Source organism: Camarhynchus parvulus, chromosome 5 (assembly GCF_901933205.1).
Source record: "Camarhynchus parvulus chromosome 5, STF_HiC, whole genome shotgun sequence".
Taxonomy (NCBI): domain Eukaryota; kingdom Metazoa; phylum Chordata; class Aves; order Passeriformes; family Thraupidae; genus Camarhynchus; species Camarhynchus parvulus.
The window spans coordinates 39681976-39698156 of NC_044575.1; the positions used below are offsets into that span (position 1 = coordinate 39681976).

At 45.3% G+C, this 16181-nt stretch overlaps 1 protein-coding gene across 3 annotated transcripts in view; it reads right to left on the bottom strand.

Moving 5' to 3' along the window:
* ANGEL1 (angel homolog 1) overlaps positions 1 to 16181 on the bottom strand; it is a 109596-nt gene that overhangs the window by 29459 nt on the left and 63956 nt on the right. For 2 of the 3 annotated variants that reach the window (XM_030948644.1, XM_030948645.1), the window contains one exon: positions 417 to 528. The gene's annotated coding sequence lies outside the window, so the exon portion shown is untranslated. Of the gene's footprint in view, positions 1 to 416; positions 529 to 1292; positions 1358 to 16181 lie in introns of those variants that run through there. The other variant, XM_030948643.1, reaches the window with a different exon arrangement.

The following is a 16181-nucleotide window of genomic DNA, read 5'->3' on the forward strand; positions in this document are numbered from 1 at the left end:
GATTGGCTTAGACACCATACTTTTTTAACCCAACAATAAAAAAATACATTTTACAGTTCTTAAGAGGAATTAAAACCTTGCATATATTAATATTTATTTTAAAATAGAATCTAGAAAATGTTAATTTGTACAGGAAATACATTTTGCCATGTGACCAACTGCCAACATGACTTTACAACAAAAATCTTGACAAACTGGGAAATGTTGGCCATTTTGGGAAGATCAGCTCTTGGTGGAAAGGAAAGAAGCTAGTTGCAATCTGATAAGTCTCTCTTTCCCAATGGAATTCCCATGTAGCAAAAAAATTGTTGAAATATTCTGAAACCTTTGATAGAGTTTAGGTGGCTGCAGTGCCTAATCAGAGGTCAAGATGACAGTTGGGATGATGGCATTGGTGGTATCTGCTCAGTACTCACCTTCAGAAGGCTTTAGCTCATTACCCCAGCAGCTTTGTGTCCCCTGATGCCTCTTCCTCCTCTGGTGACTCTTCCAGAATTGCCTTGCAATTGCAGTCAGTGCCACCTTCACCTATGGAATATGTGGGGGTTTGAGATGAAGAATCAGAGCAGCATTTGAAATGCTGGCCAGTTTGCACATGCAGGGGTATAAGATTGGGGGGTTTTCTGTTCTTTTCCCAATCATTCCTGAAAAGTCATTACTGATTCTTGACTACGGCTAAACACTGAGGTACATTTTCATAGAAGCTGTTGTGGTTAGGGTTGGCATGGACCCCAGCCAGCAATCAAGCCCCAAGCAGCAACTTGCTCACTCCCCCAGTAGTGCAGTCAGGGAGAGAACTGGAAGGGTAAAAAGCTAGAAAGCTTGGGGGTTGAAATAAAGACAGTTTAAGTGGGTAAAACAAAAGCCACACATGTAAGCAAAGCAAAACAAGGAATAGATTCACTGCTTCCCATGGCAGGCAGGTGTTCAGCCATCTCCTGGACAGCAGGGCCCCATCACCTGTAAGAGTGACTTGGGAGGACAAACACCATCACTCCAAACATTCCTCCCCTCCTCCTGCTTCCCCCACTTTCTATACTGAGCATGATGCCACATGGTCTGGAATATCCCTTTGGTCAGTTGGTGTCATCTGTCCCCGCTGAGTCTCCTCCCAGCTTCCCCACCAGCTTAGCAGTACAGAAAGCAGAAAAGGCCTTGGCTCTGTGCAAGCCCTGCCCAGCAATAACAAAAACATCTCTCTATTATCAACCCTGCGTCCAGCACAAATATAAAGAACAACCCCTTAGGAGAAAATTAACTCTATCCCACGGAACACAGGAGCGCACACCAACCCAGGACGCTGCACTGGGGCTCGGGGAGGGCGGGATCGGCCGGTGCCCGTCCCGGGGCCGTCCGAGCCCTCAGGCCCCAGCAGGCCCCGGCACGCCGCGCTCGGGCCCCGGGCTGTGCAGTGCCCGCGCCGGCCGCCAGGTGTCAGCACAGCCCCGGCCGTGCCGCCGGCGGGCCCGGCACAGCGCGGCACGGAGGCCTCGCCCAGAGCCTGTTCTCATGGAATCAGGGAATGGCCTGGGCGGGAAACGAGCTGAAACATCATCTACTTCCAATGCCCCGTCGCTGACAGGCACATCTTCCGCTAGATCACGTTGCTTAGAGCTGCATTAAACCTGGCCTTAAACACTTCCATGGATGGGGCATGCACAACTGCTCTGGGCAACCTGTTCCAGCGTCTCACCACCCTCACAGCAAAGAATTTTTTACTGATTTCTAATTGGAAACTATTCTCTCTCCGACTGACATCATTTCCCCTTGTCCTGTCACTACATAATCTTACAAGATATCTCTCTCTAGTAGGTTGCCTTCAGGTAATGGAAGGCCACAATTGGGTCACCCTAATGCCCTCTCTTTTCCAAGCTGAGCAGTCCCAATTCTTTTAGCCTTTTCTCAAAGGAAAGGTGCTCCATCCCACTCATTAACTTGGTGGCCTTCATTTGGACTCACTCCAACAGGTCCATGTTCTTCCTGTGCTGTGGAGCCCAGACCGGATGCAGGTGGGGTCTCACCAGGGCTGTTCTTCCCACAAGTACCTCAGTGCTGCTGTGCTGTGAAGAGCTGCCAGCAGGAGTATCACTGTGGCTGGTGCGCCATGTTCCTCCAGCACCCTGTTCCAAACGCTGGTGCGTCAGCAGTGGCTGTGGCTCCTTTTGTGCTGGACTCGGTGGGGCTTGGCTGAGGGACTGAAGATACCTGACAACTGGTCCATACCGGTGTGACAACTCTGCCAATGCTTGCTGGCCTGCCTGTGTGATGTGTCACTGCTGCAGGACAGTTTTAGTATCTCTTGGACCCGCTGAAGTTACTGCAGCTGATTCACAGACCTGAGTGTAGATACTCTGCCTTTCTGGGGCTATTGTTTAAAACAGGTCATGTCCTGGGATGTTCTTCAGTGGCTCCAAGTCTGTTGACCAACTGTTCACCATTCCCTGGCTATGCCGGTGAAAAATATCTGTGCCTCTCTCTTCCCCTCTGCCCCAAGAAATCCTTTTTTTAGGTTTTTTTTTCAGTCTAAGAGGCATAAAATGAAATACCAACATATGCAGACTCAGAATTAAGGCCTGAGAGTTGTGAGCATCTAATGATTTTATATTTGCACCACAAAAAAAAAAAAAAGAGTGGGTTTTGGTGGTTTTTTGGGTTTTTTTTTTTGCATGAACACAATTATTGTTACATAACAGAAAACAAGATTTGCAGCATCCCAGATTTTCCTTTGAAATGAGCCTTCTGGCTTATCAGCAGGCACATGATCTGAGGTCATTTAAGCTGGATCAGGAGTGAGAAGTTTCTCACATGCTTCCAGAGTGGAGAACAAGGAAGAGAGAACAATGGGATTTCATGGTACCTGATGTCAGAGAGTGAAGGTCCTGCTTCACTGTCCTTACAGCACTGTTTGTTGTATAGGAAAAGGGTGAACTTTGGAGTAGCATATACATCCTCTGTTCAATATCTTTGGTGTTTTCTTCCCACGGTATCTTGGGCTTGCATATGTTACACATGGATCTTTATCTTATGCAAAGTGCTGTTGTGTATTAGTCACGCATTACTATTCCACTTAGGTTTACACAGAATCAGATGCCCAACTAAACTGATTTGTTCAATTATCACACTTAGGTTTCTAGATTAGCTACAGCCATCAAAAATCTTCTGTAAGAAAACAACATAATCAAATAGAGATGGGAACTGGCCTGCGGCAGGTGTCACTTTTATTTATCTGAGTGTCCACTTAAACTCCAGAGCAACAACAATGTGGCAGCTAGATTGTACCTTTATACCAGGAAAAACCTGCAGGAAGATTGGATGGTTACTTTCAGCTGAAGAGTTTGAGACCAAATTTTCATTCCAGAAGGGATTGATAAATAAAAATTATTTATTTTGCCAAACACAAAATCAAGAGATTGAACCTCTGGGAAGGAACTAGATGCAACCTTCTGTCCTACTATGTGGCCTGATGCAACTAAAATTGAGAGTGAAGATTTTGGTCTCATGCAAGCAGTGTGGTAGAGGGATGTAGTTGCAGTTTGTATTGTGCAGATCTCTGAGCATTCTCAGATCAATAAAGCTTTTTTAAGCTTGGTGGCAGCATTTGTCCCCTTGCTGGGAATTCAGGGATAAATTCTGGTAAGACACTGAGCAGGGGCAGTCAGGGAATGAAACATGAATTGCTCTGCTGATTCTGCACCTGTGAAATGGCGCAGAAGGAAATGGTTTGGCTAGCATAAATTAAGGCAGCTCTGAGACTCATCTAACATACCTCAAGAATTCAGACTGCCAGCACAAAATTAGACAGTGTAAAAAGCTGGCTAAACTCTACATATCTTCCATAGCTTCTGAGAGTGACACAGCCAAGTGACATTGTCAGAGCTCTTCAATATTAGAAAGAAAATAACACTGTTTAAGTAATATGTTTTGAAAACACAACATGCACACCAGGGTATTTAATGTGTTAGCTAGTTTAGATGAACCTTTGGATATCTCACAAGGAAAACAATCTTTTTATAATGAATCCCATCCCGCAGAAAGAGATCCAATTCAGACTAATTTCCTAGGCACCATCACAATGCTTAGGACAACATCACTAATTAGAATCTTTGGAAATCTCAGAGCAAGCATAAAGACTAATCTTTTATGACAAACTATCTCAGCTTGTTCACAGTGAAGACCTTTGATCTGTCTAGCTGAACTGGCCTAAGGGGGTTTGGCTTTTAGTTGCAAAGGAGAAAACTCACAGGCGGCCCAAGCGGGTACACTGATCCCAGTCTTCCTCTTTTAAACTTAGATCAATAGTTCTTTGTTCCAGTAGCCTCCCATCCACATAGGGAGTGTTCAGTGTGTATCAGTGGACATGTGCCCTGTTCAAAAGGGTGTCTTGCAGCCATGCACAAAATCAAGCATCATAGGACTGGGAGCATGCCATGTACAAGGTACTGGTCAGTACAACTAAGATGCTTCAGGCCCCTCACCTGTTACAGCAAAGTCACAGAATCTGAAGAGATGATTGAGTGAAAATTTGCAAGGACAAAATTTAATTTTTTCAGCATGAAGCAGCAGATTCAAGTTAATTGACTGGTGCTAATGGTTTTTACAAGACACTGGTAAAGGTGAAGATCATAATAGACATTTCAGCTCCTGAAGATTTATGTTATAGTTGTTCTTCTTAAGAGGGTGAGTCCTTATCTGTCAACAATACTGATGCTCTTCCCTAGTTTCTTAATCCAGAAAGCTCAACCAAAAAGATTTCATTCTGAATTTGGCACAACAGAAAATTCAATCAAGCCATAGTTCATGCCTTGCCACCCTCTTTCTTGTAGGCTGCTGTGATGGCAGCCAGACACATGCTACAGACCTGACAGATTGCTCTGGTAGCCCTCTCTCTTCCAGACGTTTCATGAAGACCTTAGTTATTACCTCACTGACATGCAATTAGCTGTGCAACTCTCAAGGGACAAATATGCCAGCTTTCACAGCCTTATGGGAGGGGATACCTGATCACCTTACAGGAGGACAAGAAAATAATGTTCTGCCATGTAACCTTATTCACAGGATCCCCTTTTTAGGAAACAGAGTATGTGCATTCCATGGTGGTCTGTGTTTCCATCTGGGGACGCAGAATAAAGTGGTCATATAATGGAGAAGGTCTTCAGGATACGATCCTCCATAAAGGACTGCGACTACATCTAACCATGATCTTCCCCTGCAAGGGAAGATCAAGCCATTTCAACCGTCCTCTTTGCCAGTGGTTTCCCCCCACCCCATCTTTTTGTGGCTCTGCAGTGGGAGCCAGTATATGGGCTACGGTCGCTGAGGACTCAAGCAGCGAGCGCAGTTCGAGTCCAGAGCGGCGCAGAGCGCTGAGCGCCGCCACCGGCCATCCCTCGAGTCCCCGCGGGGGCACGGACGTGTCCCTGCACAGGCTCCTGCGGGCAAGTGGCTGCGCCATGGCAGCAGCAGGAAACTTGCTGCTCCGCCCTAGAGCTGCACCTTTGCCTGCTTTCCCCCCTCCCCAGCGAGCAGAGGGCGCTCCGCCCTCAGAAGTGGGACCTCGGCACATTCCTGGGATGTAGCTAAACCACACGCACATATGCACACCCTAGGAGACAAAAAACCCGAGCTCAAAACTGCGAGCTGGGAAAGGGTGGTTGAAAGCCTCGGGAAGGCCGGCAGGCAGGCAGCAGCCGGCGAGGCGGGGAGGCTGCGGGAGGTGCGGGCGCTGCGCCGCCAAGGGCAGCCCGGGCCCGGTGCCCGCAGCGCCCAGCGGGATACACCCGCTCGCACCGCATTGTGCGCCGCAGCGCAGGAGCCACAATGAGAGCTGCCCTCTGGGGGGATGGGGGGTGGGAGGTGGGGGGTGGAGACAGACACAGGCGGAGTCAGGGCTCAAATTCTTGAACCTTTCACATCCTTTCTGTAATTTGAAACATACTTGTTCCCATGCCAGAATATTTTTTTCTTTCTTTCTTTCTTTTTTTTTTTTTTTTTCATTTTTATTTTTTAAGTTCCTTCCTTGAGGCTGTGGAAATACATTCAGAGAAAAAAAAAGAGAGAAAGAAAGTAAGAAAAGAAACGAAGGGGAAAAGCAAGCCCACTACTTATCCGAGGCTCCAAAACAAAACAGAGAAACGTGAGAGGCCGGCCCTCCACAGGCACAACTGCTCGCGGGCTCAGATTTCCTTTCGGAGGGGTCATGGCTGCTGCAGTCACGGGTTTGGAACGCAGCTGGTCCTGCCTGCAATAAGGAGAAAAAAATGCCGGCTTTTCTGCAAACGGCATTTGTCTCCTTTCGCTTCACCAGTTCATTGTGCTCAGACGAAAGGAAGCCATTTGCAAAACGCTTGGGGCACTGGATCCCCGTCATCTTCAGTGTGTCATTCCCCCTCACCACTCCCAGCCCCTTCCATCCACCCTCCCAGCTGGCCTAGGAGGGAAGGGACACATGTATGCCCCTCTCGTCTGCACTTCAAGTCACATACCTATAAGCACTTCGGTTTATCTCAGACACTCCCCGTGATTAGTGTGGGGTATACACATACGACAGAGGAAAACTGGCTAAGATACTGTCTGAAACATTTTGCATGTCCCTAACCACCCAAAAGGCACAAAGCAACATGGAGTAGCACGGAGCACTCTCTTGCATCAGCTGGGCCTTACTGCCCACCCCTTTCCCCCTGGGCAAACCACAGCAGGTGATTGTGCTGGTGCAGCAGGTATTTTTGTTTGCTTTGTGTAAGGAAGTAACAATTACCAGTGACAATAAATGCCTCCTCTAGTCAGAAGTGACCTGAAGCTCTGGAGTTGCATACAAGCAGTTGCAGTGCAGCTGCCTTGCCACTGCTGGAGCAGGGCCACTAAACTGACAGAAGCACCTACCCCTCTTTCCTCCACTCAGGGAGTCACACCCTGATCTTTCGAACCAGAAAAACAAGGATGAGGAAAGAAGCTTTCATGTTTCACTGCCATTATCATAGGTCATAACTGTGTTAATGTGCTATCATGCTGTTGACATGTGTATGTTTATGGATGGGTGTGAACAACCCTTAAGAAGGCAGGTGATTTTCCAGGGGAGACTCAAGTGGGCACACGGACATCACCTGAAGCACCTGGATGAGTGCCTCACCAGGAGTCACCTCTGTACATGGGGGAGAAGCCATCCAGAGGGAAGGGCAGTCCATGTCCACAGGACACAGTCCTTACATGCTGTACTACTCTGTCACAGCCCCTGGTCTGCAGACATGAGGCCAGCTGAGGAACTTGGAGAGTATTTATGTGTTCCTCAGGTGTATAGCCAGAGAAGAAGGTACAGTACTCTCTAGAAGACAGAGAAGGGGCAGATTCATTTATTTTATTGGAAGGGACAGTGTGGCATTTCAGGGTTTCCCCATAGCCTTTCAACCATGTGCCCCAGGGAGGACAGCAATTAGGTTATGCCCACTGGGGAACTCTCCTTCATCCAGCTCCTGGTACTACAAGACACCACACTGATACTGTGCAGATTGGCAGGAAACACCATGAAGCCCATGTGTGCTTAAATACTTCACATTACGCAGCAAATGCTGCTCTGGCTGCCTGAAACACTGCAGCATTTGGGCTCGCTCTCTCTCTCTCTGAGAATATAAAGCATCCTCATAGTGTAGCTGTGTTTATCCTGAAACCCTCAAGACAGTCTTTGTCTCTGAGCTGGTCATTTGGAGCTCACAGCTTCTTTTGAATGTTGCCCTCACCTGGAAGCCATAGTGCTCAGGATATCCCTACCACCACTTTGTGTCCTTCCTTTGCTCTCAGCCTGGATTCCAGTTTTTCAGCAATACAGCTGTAGCTGAGTGTCTTGGTAATCACATTTCTGTCACTTTGGAAATAAGCCTTAGCTACAAACACAAATGCTCTGCTGATTTTTTCTTAGGCATCATGGATACTAAAGGGTTATTAGTGCTCTATTCAAGCCTATGTTAGCAGTCCCCACCCTTCTCTAGATTGTTATGCAAGCCCAGTTGGAGTTGCTATTAAATATGAAACAAGACCTCAGTTAAATATGTATTAAGTTACAGATTTCTAGGGTGTTACCAACTTTCTAGAGATACCACATGTGACTCACTGAACTAGATGACAGACTATGAAATAAGTTATTTCATCTGGTCATATTTATCAGAGCAGGTTTGTCCTGCCTTTTTTTACAGGGATCACTGTCTCATAGGTAGCAAGCGGGCGAAATTAAATCTGTTCTTACAGGTATTGCTTTCTGCAGTTCATTTTTACTGTATTCCAGTCCTACATACCTGATCATACCCTGGTTAGCTGACATGAAACAATTCAGTCCCCTCTGATGCAAAGATTTTGGAGGAAGACACCTAGATTTCTTTTGGTCATTGTTCAATGGACAAATTCTGTAGATAGGACTCCTATCCTAATCCAAATGGTGTGTTAAATTATGGAGAAAAATCAGCACTTGTCATTTTTCTAGAAAACAAAATGTCCTGGAGCATGCTTTTCCTCCCTGGTTGCTTCCCTGTACGCATCACAAGTCCCAGGCACCATCTGTGAACCTCTGCGAGAGCTCCTGCCCTAAAACAAACAGCATGCCAAAGGTAAGTGGGCCAGAGCCTTAGTCTGCAGCTTGTCACTGTTGGGGTGTTGGGCACCACTAAAAAGATAGTAAATCCTTCAAAAAAGTAGCTGAAAATCTCCTTACACAGGGAAATCTCTGTCAGATGCTAGCCAAGAGAGGCATCCTACCCATCTGGCTGTACTGCAGAAACAGGTGGCATTTAGGCCACAAGCCAAGGGCTCCTTAGCTGTTCAAACTGGGGACCTTTGTATCCTCAAGACTGAAGGAAAGTAATAGAAGCTCTTATCTTTCTTTGTCCCTGTATGAGATCCTAGTCTTAGGGCATGTGTTTGGGATAGACATGCCAATAGCTGCAGGCGGAAGAAACCTTCTGTTTTATAAATACCAGCTTCCACCCAACTGCCTTTTACATACTAGGCTGGTTTTTCATTGGTGAAGTGAGTTTGAAGAAGGGAATAGGACAGTAAGAAAATGCAGCCCACAGTCAGAGTCAGTGAAGACTAATATGACCTCAAAGAAAACAGTGAGACTCTCTGCTGACAGAACTTCGCAGGGCTTGAGAGGGGACAGGTTATAACAGTCTGGCTAGAGTCACAGAAGTGCCTGGAGATGGAGGGGTGCAAACTTGGGAGCATATGCTCCTCAATTACTTCAGCCTGTGCAAAGGAGTGTGCACAGCTTCATGAGGGGTGAATGCAGGGGACTGCTATAGTAGACTTGTCTTCTCTGCTAACCTCTAGAAACTGGTTCCTTTAGAAGAGATAAGAGCTTGTAGGCAGACTTGAAACGAGGACAGGAATCCTGAACTCAGCATGACTTCTAATTGCTTGTTCCAGACACAGCCTGTGACTCCATTCCAGGCTCTGGGAAGACCAAAGGACAATTTAGCCACACAGGAGGGATCCTCCTGCATCCTTGCATAACATAGAAGCAAGGTCCCTGGGTGACAGCATGGCTCAGGGTGGCAGGGATTCTTGACCCTTTAACACTGATTTGCAGTGAAACATTTTGGCTCATAAGTCTGTTTCTCCCTCTGATTTTATCTTCTCTTTTATAAAATGATGCAAATAAAGCTAAACTGCCTCATAGCTTGTGGATATCTGTACTATACTAAACAGCCCCCAAGGAGAGGGTAAAAAAGGGTAAAGGACTAATATGAGTCTTTGCAAGGACCTGCGTTCATGCCAGGAAAAAGTTTGATCCACAGTCCTGCTCCAGATCAATTCCCCAGCCTTTTCCAGTCAACTGTGACTTTTGTTAGTGCCTGTCCTGGGGCTAGAAGAAAGCAAGGCCAACAGTTCAGTTTGCTTTGACAGGACTGAGCCCTGCTTGAAAACACTAGGAAACCTCCTGAGTCAGCAGCTCACTTGCTCCTACTCTTGGAATAGCTGAGATTCCCGGACACAGTAACTTGACTCTACTTCTGGCTCAGGGCAGCCACAAGCTGAAAGGCAAAAAAAAAATCCCTTCCTGGCCCATTAACGAGGCCTATTCTGGGTTCAGGAGAAACCAGTCTGACTGATGAACTCCCCTGGCTCAGGGGCTCTGGCTGGGGCTGGGAGAGTTATTCTTTCCTTATTCAGCAGACAGGAGGATGTTAATGGAGAGCATATGGGAGGGGAGGGAGTACTGTGGATATTGCTGGAGGACAGCCAGACTGCATCAAAGCCCCAAGAAGCCTATTCTCCATACAGGCAATGCTAAAACAGACCATGGAGAGATGAGAAATCCAGCTGTGATATGGGGGAGTTAGGAAAAAAGCTCTCTGCCTTCCCCAGCTTTTTTACTCCCACTCCTGATAGGACAATGGGGCAGTATTGTCCCATAGTGCTGTAGGCATGGTATTCATAGTGGAAGCCTTTCTGAGGAAGAGCACACTTCAGCCAGGCACCCTGTCCTGAGAGTCATGCTACTTCAGGGAAGCAAGAACTGTCTCTGTGCTTGCAAAGTGCCATATAATTTATGGGGCTATAGAAATGATGAATTACAACAGTCCTGCAGTATAGAGATGGAAAAGCCCTGTTAACTCTTCCAGCCCATCTCCCAGAGCTGATGCAGTACTGTTGCCTCTCACACATTTCCCGTGTTTGTCTGGACATGTTTAGAACAAGCAAGCAACTGAGGTTCATTTATTTTTCACTTCTTAATTCTACTTTAAAAATAACCCCCAATGTGATTAAGGTAGTGTGGATTACTCAGCCACTTGGACATGTCAAGAAGGATGGAACAGGGTTCATCAAAGGTATCCCACATCTGCCTTACCTTACAGATAAAATGGAGGACTGGCTATTGAAGACTTGGTCACAGTTTGAACTAAGAAACTTGCCATTAAGTAGGAGGGCAGCTAGAACCAACTCTGGTAAAAATTAGGTGTGTCCTTTTTGGCTCCTGACAATCTTAATGTAGCCCTGACCGAGGCAGATTTTGGGCATCCATGATGCTTGGCCTTGCATCATTCACCAGATCTTAATTAACTAAGGAGCCTAGCTTGTTTAGCCTAGTGAAGGGGTATATAATTGCAATCTATAAATAAATACTTCAGGGGATGAACACATGGGGAGGAGAAAAAAGCTATTTAAAGATAAAGGACAATGCTGGCACAAGAACAAATGGGTATGAAGTAGCCATTTAGGCTAGGGATTGTCAGGTTTCTAATGCTGAACACATTGATGCTCTGTGAAGGCCAATTAAAGGGTTTAGTAAGGCCAAAAGTCAAGCTGGTTTTAAGAAGCAGCTAAACACATTTAGTCAGCTGATTGTACAAAGTGGCTGGCTATGCAAGGAAAGGAGCTGGACTTGGGAAACCCAGAAGGAATGTCCTGAGGCATTTGGGGCTGTAGTAAGTACAGGATGACTTCTGGCTAACCAGCTGCAGGGCCCAGTAGGAGCAAGGTGGAAAAAACAGAAGACTAATAAAACCTGAGAAATTTCCAGTGCACCTTCATACTGCCTTCCAGTACCTGAAAGGGCCTCCAAGAGGAATGGAGGGGAACTTTTTACGAAGTAATGTAGTGACAGGACAAGCAGCAACAGTTTTAAAGTGCAAGAGGGTAGGTTTAGATTGCCTCCAAGGAATAAACTTTTTACAAAGAGAGTAGCGAGGCAAGGGAACAGGGTGCCCAGAGATGTGGATGCCCAACCCCTGGCAGAGTTCAAGGACAGGTTGGAACAACCTGGTCTAGTGGAAGGTGTCACTGCCCATAGCAGTGAAAAGCAAAATAAATTAATAAATTTATTAGTTAATAAAGAGGGGTTGGAATTAGATGATTTTTAAGGTGCCTTCCAACCCAAACCAATTCTATGATTCCATGATGATTCTATAAAGCATAGCAGGCAGATTATAAATTCAGGTAACACTGAAAACTGAAACTAAGCCCTCTCCAATGAGTAGGCTGGCTGGCTTGGTTCAGAGAAGTTTATGGGGACAGGAGGAGGTTTCGAACAACAGGCAGGAAAAAGTATCTGTGATTCGTTTGTGTGAAAACCTAGGCAAGAGAAAAGAAGAAAAATAATAATTATTAGTTTTCCTGTGAACAGTTGAGGCAGGGAAGCCCTTAAATTTCGTTTTACCATCCTCAGAGGCAAAAAGATCTCCTGAGCCAGAAAACCTTAAGCCATGAGAACATCTTGTCATGTTCTCCAATGAAGTAACAGCTCAGCCTGACCTCAGGCTGAGACCAATACATGGTCTGCATGCAATAATCCTTTTCTGTGAAGTCATTTGCCAAACAGACAGTGAGTGTCTTTCCCCATTGCTTTCCTGCAAAACAGAATATGAGAGACCTTGACCCTTGACTAATGCATGCTGGAGAGGCAGATGTCCAAATCTTAGCTGTCTTATCCAACTGGAAGCTATAACAATAAATAACATACTTCAGTTTACACCACCAGTGCAAACAAGATAATGGACCTTATACTAGAGAAAGATCTGTTGCAATATAGCATTTTGTTTCCTCCTGCTCCTGCTGAGAGTAGACAGACAGGCAGTGGAGAAGACACAGCTATACAACTGGCACAGACCTCTCGTACTGAGGGAGTTTTCCTGTGGGAATCTCCTGCCTGTTTGAGTTCTCTCTATGCTCTATAACCAGTGCAAAGCAAATTTAGCAGAGAGCAGAGAATCCATCTTAAAACGCCTTAGGGGGGACAGAGAATACGGTATAAATGGAACTGCAGCGATGTCTCTGCTAATTCTTGTAATCTGTCACCTAGCTGTGGCAGTGATAGGTACTTTAGAAACCCACAGATAGTCTGAGTATGATTTGATCACATTAGCAGTGGCCTATGCATCAAGAGATTCAGAGGTTTTATTCAGAAAGGCATTAAAATAAAGATGGTTGTGCTTTCAAATCTCTTTTGTCTGGAAAGAGGTTATCTCCTAAGGCTGGCTTTACTCCTGACATTTCTCATTCTTTGCTTTTCTTTACAGATCAGAAATAGAACATGAAATGCCTTTTCTTGCTATTTTCATCATTCTGCAGTCAGTCTCAGCATGAATCTGAGGCTATGAGGGTGGGAGGTGATGAGCTGAGTCAAGTCTGAAATATGGTTCCTTGCACTAGAAGGATATAGATGTGGTTTCTGTGTAAGTCACCAGTTCAGGTCTTCTTGGTACTGAAAGGTGAGGGCTGTTATGCTCTGTGAGAGCTGTTATGCTCTCTTGAATTGAGGTAGAGGGTTTCCATCCAATTACCAGCTAACTTTATGCAGTAGTCTAGGAAGCTGAGAACTGTGTGAATGAAAGCACCAACATGTTCACCGGGGAAGAGCACACAGGGGAAGTTTGTCCTGTCACTACTTGCATTTTCATGGCTGAATGAAGCTTTGATGTTTTTCATCCCTCATGTTTAAAGTTCTTGGCCTGGTAGCCCTCATCAAGTTGAATCAACTATAAAGATAGGAGAGAAGATGAAAAATTATTTTCCTTTGAGGGAGGGTTTTTATTTTAGATGCAAACCAACAGACTTTTTTTCCTTTGACCTCCAAAAACCAATGAGAATTTATTGGTCATTTTCACATTTTAAACTGACATTTTAATTTTCTTCACAAAAACATTTCAAACATTGAGGACCTCAGTAAATCTCTAAAGCACATGGTGAAAAGTGTTCACACAGACCATAAAATTGTAACTCTGGATTTGTAGAATTTGTTCTTATGGTCAGTCATTGCAAGCTTTAAAGAATCTACCACTTCAGCCATCACGAAAAGGCAGTAAATCTGGATTATGCATTGAAAGTGCTTAGGGAGTCTGGGTATTTATACCAATGAAATGCCAAAATATTTTACTGACACGCTCCATTTTTTACATTCTTTTACTAGCAGTTAATTTTTTTATGTATACATATATTTTTTAATGCTGACAGTTAAATTTTGGCTATTATTAGTTTGCAACTGGTTAGGCCTTCTCTCCTCAAAACAGGAGTCCGAACAATTTCACATACATGGCACCTTGGGCAGAAGATAGTGGAAACCTTACAGATATGTGCATGACCTGGGCTGAATATAGTTAGAGCTATCTCTTTGGAAGCTCTCCAGATCTCATACACAGAATTCCTGGCTGTTTCCATAGCAGTGATTCACTGGGGTGCTGCTGCTAAAGAACCTCTGTCAGCCCCTGGTGTCTTCACACAGGACCAGAGCTGTGAAAACATGAAGGAGAAAGGAATGACTCAGTAGGGAATCTTTCTTCTGCATCAGAAGCACTTTAAACCACCAGAGAGATGCAGGCAGCTAGAAATATAAACTGGAGTGTCTGTGGGGTGTCCATCACATGATGCCATTAAGAGAGGTCCAAGTCAACCCTAGTACCCAAAGCAATGCAAGTCATGTTAACATAGCCCAGTTGGGCTCCTTAGCCTCTATTTTAAATGTATGCACTGCACACAGATACACTTGTTTCCTGACCCAAATTAGGTCTCTTACTAATTTTGGGCACCTCTGTATGATACTGCTTCGTGCTATACAGGCACTTTCTACTTTCCAGTAGAAAATATGCCAGGAGCACATTTTATTTACAACAGGAAATCACTAAGAAAAGGCCCTATTCATTTTGGATTGACAATGAAATCACACAAAACTGGTGCATAAAAGATTTAATTATACATAACTAACTCAGACCAAGCTCACTAAGGCTAAAGGAAGAGTGGAAACATGCTCATGGAGTCCAGATCCAGCCTCAGCCACTTGGTGACCCCACACTAGAAAAATGGTATGGAATTTCTGATGCTGTTTTTAAACAGTTCACAGTGTTTCAATCCTGAGTGCCAGGGCTGGAATACCTTCACTTGGGTCTCCCCTCACCCTGCCCACAACCCAGGATCCCATTTCAGGCCCTAACCAGCAACATCACAGGACACTGGTCTCCAGCTTCCATGGGGGAGCTGACATGGCAGCCCAGCCTCGAACTGCCCCCATTCCCAGGGAGGTGCCAAATGCCCAGGGCTGGGACTGCCTTGGTGCCCTTGGCTGGGGTAGTGGGGTGAGCCTGGGCTGGCAGGCTCTGCCCTGCTGCCCTGTGGCTTTCCCTGAAGCTCCCTACACCCCATCCCCAGGGGGCCACCAGCCCTTGCCGTCCCTTGGTGCTGATTCCTCTATGCTCAGTAGCTGCTGCCAGGCTCTTTCCTACAGGTCAGGATGTTAAGAAGAAAGGTCAAACTCCAAAGATAATCAGTTAATGCTGCAAAGCAGAACCAAACTAATGATCATAACCACGGTCCCCTCCTCCTCCTCACAGCCTAGACTACATACTTAAAGGCATAATTGAATATAAAACATATACTTTAATTCCTGGCAGAAAGAGAAACTGCTTTTGGATTTGAAAGCCCAACTACCCTCTTACCCCACGGGGAAGGTTTGGTTTTACTGTATTGTCTATTCTCTCTTCTAAACAGCTCTCACTTCCCACTTTGAGTCCTTCTGGCAGTATTGATATGCTTCTTTCTTGCTATGAAAAGAATACCATGAACCTGTCATCCTTCAAACTGTTTCTCAGCTCACTTCTGCTGTGGTGTCTCTGTGAGTTAGGTATGAACTCTAATAATTTAAAGATAGTTAATCCACTATGGTTTGTTGAACTTCATAAATATTTACAAATATTTGGCAGAGCAAGTGAGAAAAACTCAAACAAATTACATTCCTAGCTTTGCATCCTTCTCCAAGTATAATATGGTAGTTATGGATGACTTTACTACAAACCCCAGGGAAAAGTCTAGGTATCAAGCAGTTTTAGAAAAAAAACCCCAGAAATTCAGAGATTCGAAAACATTAGAAAAGTCAAGTTCTGCCAGATTATGGCAGTAGAGGCCATGCAGTGAACCCTTCCTTGCTCTTTGTCCTTGATTGCTCCCTCAAGTCCAAGATGCTGAAATGAATCAGCAGATCAAATGGCAGATCATGACGGAGGCCCTTTTTTCCAGGCAGAGGAGGCCCAGGCAAAGCTGGCCAGGTTTAAAGGGAGGCTTCAGATTTGCCCTGAAGATCTTTCAGTACAGTGCTGGGTCTTGCCATTCAAAAGCCAGAGGGACATTATGTCTACTTAATGTTATATTTAAAAGCAGATGCAGATGGAAGACAACTGTGTTCAAGACCTGCAGTATAACACAAATGTTTG